At 38.2% G+C, this 7154-nt stretch overlaps 1 non-coding gene across 1 annotated transcript; it reads right to left on the bottom strand.

Moving 5' to 3' along the window:
* Nucleotides 1–3825: 3825 nt before the first annotated feature.
* On the bottom strand, nt 3826–3932 carry LOC125409887 (U6 spliceosomal RNA). Its single transcript, XR_007234915.2, has one exon. It is a non-coding gene; the product is annotated as a U6 spliceosomal RNA (small nuclear RNA).
* Between the last annotated feature and the right edge of the window lie 3222 nt (nt 3933–7154).

Genomic DNA, 7154 nt, shown 5'->3' with positions numbered 1-7154 from the left:
GGTCAGAGTTATCCCAAGATATTTATGCTATTTGTGGCTATCGTGAAAGGTGTAGCTTCTTTGATTTCCCTCCCTGCTTCTTTATCCTTTGTGTATAGGAGGGCAACTGATTTTTTGGAGTTGATCTTGTATCCTGCCACATTACTAAAAGTGTTTATCGCCTGTAGGAGTTCTTTGGTAGAGTTTTTGGGGTCGCTCATGTATACTATCATATCGTCTTCAAATAACGAGAGTTTAACTTCTTCCTTTCCAATTTGAATCCCTTTGATCCCCTTATGTTGTCGTATTGCTATTGCTAGAACTTCAAGCACTATATTGAACAGGTATGGGGAGAGTGGACACCCTTGTCATGTTCCTGATTTCAATGGAATGGCTTTGAGTTTATCTCCATTCAATTTGATGTTAGCTGTCGGCTTGGTGTAAATAGCTTTTACTATAGTTAGGTATGATCCTTGTATCCGCAATCTCTTCAACACCTCTATCATAAAGGGATGTTGAATTTTGTCAAATGCTTTTTCAGCATCTAATGAAATGATCATATGGTTTTTCCTTTCGGTTTATTTATATGATGGATTACATTGATAGATTTGCGTATGTTGAACCAGACCTGCGTCTCTGGGATGAAGCCTACTTGATCATAATGGATAATTTTTCTAATGTTTTCTTGGATTCGGTTTGCCAGGATTTTGTTGAGAATTTTTGTGTCGATGTTCATGAGTGAGATTGGCCTGTAATTCTCTTTCTTGGTTGTGTCTTTATGTGGTTTTGGTATCAGGGTAACTGTAGCTTCATAAAAAGAGTTTGGCAATGACTCTTCTGTTTCTATATTGTGAAATACCTTAAGGAGTATAGGTATCAGCTCTTCTTGGAAGTTCTGGTGGAATTCTGCATTGAAACCATCTGGCCCTGGGCTTTTTTTGGTCAGGAGGTTTTTGATAACAGCTTCTAATTCTTCGCGACTAACAAGTCTATTTAGATTGTTCACCTGGTCTTGATTTAACTTTGGTAAATGGTATTTATCTAAAAACCAATCCATTTCTTGTACATTGTCCAACTTTGTGGCATATAAACTTTCGTAGTAAGATCTAATGATTCTCTGAATTTCCTCTGTGTCTGTTGTTATGTCCCCCTTTTCATTTCTGATCTTATTAATTTGCGCATTCTCTCTCTGCCATTTGATTAGTTTGGCTAGGGGTTTGTCAATCTTGTTGATTTTCTCCAAGAACCAACTTTTTGTTTCGTTGATTCTTTGGATTGTTTTCTGTGTTTCTATTTTATTGATTTCAGCCCTCAGTTTGATTATTTCCAGTCTTCTACTCCTCCTGGGTGAGTCTGCTTCTTTTTTTTCCAGAGCTTTCAGGTGTGCTGTTAAGTCTCCAATGTGTGCTTTCTCTGTTTTCTTTATGTGGGCACTTAGTGCTATGAACTTTCCTCTTAGCACTGCTTTCATTGTGTCCCATTGGTTTGAATATGTTGTGTTTTTATTTTCATTAAATTCAAGGAAGACTTTATTTTCTTTCTTTATTTTTTCCTTGACCCAGGAATGATTCAGTAGTTGACTGTTCAACTTCCACACGTTTGTAGGCTTTCAGGGGTTAGAATTGTTATTGAATTCTAACTTTATTCCATGGTGATCCAACAAGACACAGGTGGTTACTAATATTTTTTTGTATCTGTGGAAGTTTGCTTTGTTACCCAGTATGTGTCAATTTTCGAGAAGGTTCCATGAGCTGCAGAGAAGAAGGTATATTCTTTCCTTTTTGGGTGGAATGTTCTATAGATATCTGTTAAGTCCATTTGATTCATTACCTCTAGTAATTCTCTTATTTCTAGGTTGAGTTTCTGTCTGATTGACCTGTCCATTGGTGAGAGAGGTGTGTTGAAGTCTTCTACTATTAGTGTGTGGGGTTTGATGACTGCCTTGAGTTCTAAAAGTTTTTCTTTTACATAAGTGGGTGCTTTTATATTAGGGGCATAGATATTCAGGATTGAGACTTCCTCCTGATGAATTTATCCTGTTATGAGTATGAAATGTCCATCTCCATCTCTTCTGATTGATTTTTGTTTGAAGTCAATTTTGTTAGATATTAGAATGGCCACACCTGCTTGTTTCTTAGGTTCATTTCCTGGAAAACCTTTTCCCAACCCTTTACTCTGAGTAGATGTCTATCTTTGTGGTTGAGGTGTGTTTATTGTAAACAGCAGAATGTTGGATCCTGTTTTCGTATCCAATCTCTTAGTCTGTGCCTTTTTATAGGTGAGTTGAGTCCATGAATATTATATGATATTAATGACCAGTGGTTGTTGATTCCGGTTATTATTTTTTGTGTGTGTGTGTAGTAGAGTTTGTGTGTTTCTCTTCTTTGAGTTCTGCTTGTGAAGGGTCGCTAGATGTCTGGGTTATTGTAGGCAGTGTTGGGAATGTTGGATTCCTTTGGCTGCGATTTTCCTTCTATTACTTTCTGTAAGGCTCGATTTGTGGCTACGAATTGTTTAAATTTATTTTTATCCTGGAATATTTTGTTTTCTCCATTGATAGTGAATGATAGCTTGGCTGGGTATAGTAGTCTGGGTTTGCATCCATGGATCCATGGTCTCTTAGTTTCTGCAGTACCTCTATCCAGGACCTTCTGGCTTTCATGGTTTCCATAGAGAAGTCTGGTGTAAGCCTGATAGGTTTACCTTTATAAGTTACTTGACCTTTTTCCTTTGCAGCTCTTAATATTCTTTCTTTAATCTGTATGTTTTGTGTTTTGATTATTATATGGCGAGGGGATGTTTTTTTTTTTGATCCAGTCTATTCGGTGTTCTGTATGCTTCTTGAACCTTCATAGGAATATCATTCTTTAGGATGGGAAAGTTTTCTTCTATAATTTTGTTGAATATATTCTCTGGGCCTTTGATCTGAAATTCTTCTCCTTCTTCAATCCCTATTATTCTTAGATTTGGTTTTTTTTATTGTGTCCCAGATTTCTTGAATTTTTTGTTAAGAGAATTATTTGGATTTGCCGTTTTCTTTGATCAGAGCGTTTATTTTCTCTATGGTATCTTCAGAATCTGAGATTCGTTCTTCTATCTCTTGTATTCTATTGGTTATGCTTGATTATGTAGTCTCTGTTCGTTTACCTAGGTTTTCCATATCCAGCCAGTTCTCAGTTTTTCTTTTCTTCATTGCCTCCATTTCAGTTTTCAATTCTTGAACTGTTTCCTTTACCTGTTTGATTGTTTTTTCTTGGTTTCCCAGGGTATCATTCACGGATTTACTCATTTCTTCAAACTTTTTGTTATACTTCCCATCCATTTTTACTCATTTCTTCAAACTTTTTATTATACTTCTCATCCAATTCTTTAAGGGAGTTATTCATATCCTGTTTAAGGGACTCTATTGTTTTCATAATGGCCCTTTTTCCACTTCTTCTGGATTAAGGTGTTCAAGTCCTTCTATTGTAGGGTCGTTGGGATCTGGTGTCTTCGTGTTGTTTTTCAGATTGTTGGAGGAGGTCTTGCCTTGTCGTCTGCCCATCTCTTCCTTCAAATGCTCTCTATTGGATATTCTGGTACCGGGTCATGTTCCCTTGTTGGACAGGGACTTCATTGACAGAAGGCCTACCTTTCCTCAGGCAGGCTATCGAAACACAGGCACTCCCTCCTTCCGGGTTTCGCCTACAGCCCAGGCCCAGTGCGTGAGGCAGCTGAGCTGAGGAAATTTTATGGCCCCCCTCCTATGGCTGTCTGCTCGAAGTCAGTGCCCCTTGCTGGTCAGGAATGTCGCTGAGCTGACACAGGGCCCACCTGTCCTCAGCCAGGCTTTTAAAACACAGGAACAAAAATATGGAACACTTCACGAATTTGCGTGTCATCCTTGCACAGGGACCATGCTAATTTTCTCTGTATTGTTCCAATTTTAGTATATGTGCTGCCAAAGTGAGCACTATACTCTGTCTCATTAAAGACTTTACCCTTTTTAAAATCATTTTCATTCTTTTCAACTCTCAATCCTCTTTTTTCTCTCTCTCTTCCAAGCCTACATACAATTATCTAACACTGTGACTCATTTATAGGTCTGAATTTATATTTCTATGTATCTGTAATCTTTGCTGTCCAGAAGCACTTCTTACAATGCTAAGTGCTTCTTAAAAACTTAACCTGTGTTATTGCTAGGGGAAATATGGCATTGTCTGCTTACCACACCCAGTCCAGCATGACAGAGTCACTTTCTGCCTCTGAGAGTCACCATGAACACTGCCCCACTTCGGCACACAGCTAGTCCATGTTGCCACCAAGTGATGGGGTGTTGTCGATCAGTAATTAAACTTTAACCAGACTAGCTTAATATAAAAGATATATCTTTAATAAACAGAATAAAAGAAAACTTTCACCAGAGTCCCAACGATCCGAGAGCGCAGTGACCAAGACAGAGGGTGGGGAAACACACCTGCCAGGTTTATAGGTAAATTTTTGCCTTAGGGCAACATGCTCCACGGACAGAAAGTGATTGGCTGAACTCCCCTATCAACCAAGAAAGGCTTATCATGTAGCTCACAAACCTCATCCAAATGTCTGGTCTCCCAAAAGATTCAGCTCAGTCAGTCCAAAAAGCCAGCATTTTAAATGGCATGGCTTTTTTCTTTTTCTGCTACAGCTGAGTCAGAAAAACCTCTCTTAAAGGAGTTGTGGCACGCTGCCAGCAAACAGCAAGAAGCTGTGTTAAACTCTGTAATTTTATGTCTAGAATTAAGTACTTTAAGGTTTTTAAGTGGATTTCAGTTTTCCACGTTGGCACCAATTTGTTGGAAGAGGGTGCCACTTGTTGGTTTCCAGTCACCCAGTTAGCTTAGACCCAAAATAATCACACAGAAACCAAATTATTTGAATTACTGCTTGACCCATTAGCTCTAGCTATTTATTGGCTAACTCTTACATATTAATTTAACCCATTTCTATTAATCTGTGTATTGCCATATAGTAATAGCTTACTGGAAAAGTTTCAGCATGCCTGACTCTGGCCACAGCTCCTTCAGGTCTCTCTGACTCCAGTTCCTATCTCGCAACATTCAGCCTAGCTATCCCTGCTTACCAAATTTCTTCCTTGCTATAGGTCCAAAGCTGGTTTTTTATTCATTAATGGTAATCACAGCACACAGAGGGAACCAAATTAAAAAATGGGGTACTGAACTAAAGAGAAAATTCTCAACAGATGAACTTCAAATGGCCAAAACATACTTAAGAACATGTTCAATTTTCTTAGCTATCAGGAAAATGCAAATCCAAACAACTTTGAGATACCTTCTGACACATGTCAGAATGGCTAAAATCAAAAAATTCAATGATAGATTATGCTAAAGAGAATATGGAATAAGGGGAACACTCATTCATTGCTGGTGAGAATGCAAACTTGCACAACCACTTTTGAAATCAGTATGGCAGTTTCTCAAAAAATTGTGAATAAACCTACTTTGGGATCCAGTAATACTACTCTGGGTCATATACAAAAAAAGTAGCTCAATAATACTACAAAAACATTTGTTCATCTGCGTATATAGCAGCATTACTTGTAATAGCCGGAATGTTGAAACAACCTAGATGCCCACAATTAAAAAGAGATAAACAAAATATGGCACGTTTATACATCAGAGTACTACTCAGTGGTAAAAAATAATGACATCTTAAATTTTGTATGCAAATGGATGGAATTAGAAAACACTATCCTGAGTGAGGTAACCCAGTCCCAAAATGATGAATATGGTATGTGCTGGCTAATAAGTGGATACTAGCTATAAATATGGACATTGAGCCTATAGTTCATGATCCAACAGAAGCTAAGTAATAAAGTGAGACTAAAGAAGAACATATATAAATCCACCTGTAAATTGGAAACAGACAAGACGACCTGATAAAATTGGGAGCAAGGGGAGAGGGGACAAGAAAGAGAAGTACAGAAAGAGGAGGGGAGAAGGAAAAGCTTGAGGAAAACTTGAGGGAATGATATAGTAAAGATGGAAGAAGGACAGAGGTAAGAGCAAGGAAAGAAATATCTTGACTGAGGGATCCATTATAGGGTTAGCAGAAACCTGGATCTAGAGAAATTCCCTGGAATCCACAAGGATATCCCCAGCTAAGACCCTAAGCAATAGAGGAAAGAGGGCCTGATCTTGACTTGCCCAGTAGTCAGACTGAGAATATCTTAAATATAACCATAGAACCTTTATCCAGCAACTGATGGAAACAGCAGCAGAGACCCACATTGGAGCACTGGACTGAGTGGTCAAAGACTAGTTGAAAAGAGGAAGGAATGACAATATGAGCAAAGAGGTCAAGACCATGATGAGTTCAACTATTGACACAGTATACCTGAGCTAATAGGAACTCACCAACTCCAGCCTGAGCGGAAGAGACAAGTATAGGACCAAACCGGTAACTCTGAATGTGGTTGACAATTGAATTTCTGGGACAGACTGAGGGGCCACTGGCAGTGGAATCAGGATTTATCCCTACTGCATGTACTGGCTTTCTGGGATCCTCTTCTCTTTGGATGTATACCTTGTTCACTCTAGATATAGTAGGGAGAGTCATGGAACTACCACAAAGCAATATGCCTTATATCTCTGAGGATTGGATGGGGTTAGTGTGGGGGAAGGGAATGGGAGGAGGGGAGGGAGTGGGAACTTGGATTGGTATTTTTTAGAAATATCTAATAAATAAAAAACAGGTGTAAGAAGAGCTTTTGACCAATTAAATATTCTTTGCTAATAAAAGGAATGAAGGACAAGGCTCAACATACTTCAAACTGAATGTAATAAACATTTCATGTTGTATGATAATCATAATGATGGAAAATTCAAAAGACTTTCCAATAAAATAAGGAATAATACAATGTTTTCACAACAGCCTATAGACATATCAAATACAATGCTGTAGAATTAAACAGAGCATAAAATCAAAAAGAAGTAAAGAAAAAGGTCATAAATTAGGAAATGAAGGAGCCAACTTGTCCTGTGTTGGAGAAAATATGATCCACACCATGACCAGAGCTCTCCACCAGAAAAAAACAAACCTAAAGCTTAGGTTTGGAATATATCAAGTTTATAGACAAAGACACTATATAAATAATTTTCTTTTCTGTGGTGCTAGTCTTCAATACTGCCTGCATTCTG

The sequence above is a fragment of the Myodes glareolus genome, chromosome 1 (assembly GCF_982192425.1).
Source record: "Myodes glareolus chromosome 1, mMyoGla1.1, whole genome shotgun sequence".
NCBI classification, from domain to species: domain Eukaryota; kingdom Metazoa; phylum Chordata; class Mammalia; order Rodentia; family Cricetidae; genus Myodes; species Myodes glareolus.
Note: the sequence above shows the minus strand (reverse complement) of the source record. Positions and strands in the feature narration are given on the sequence as shown.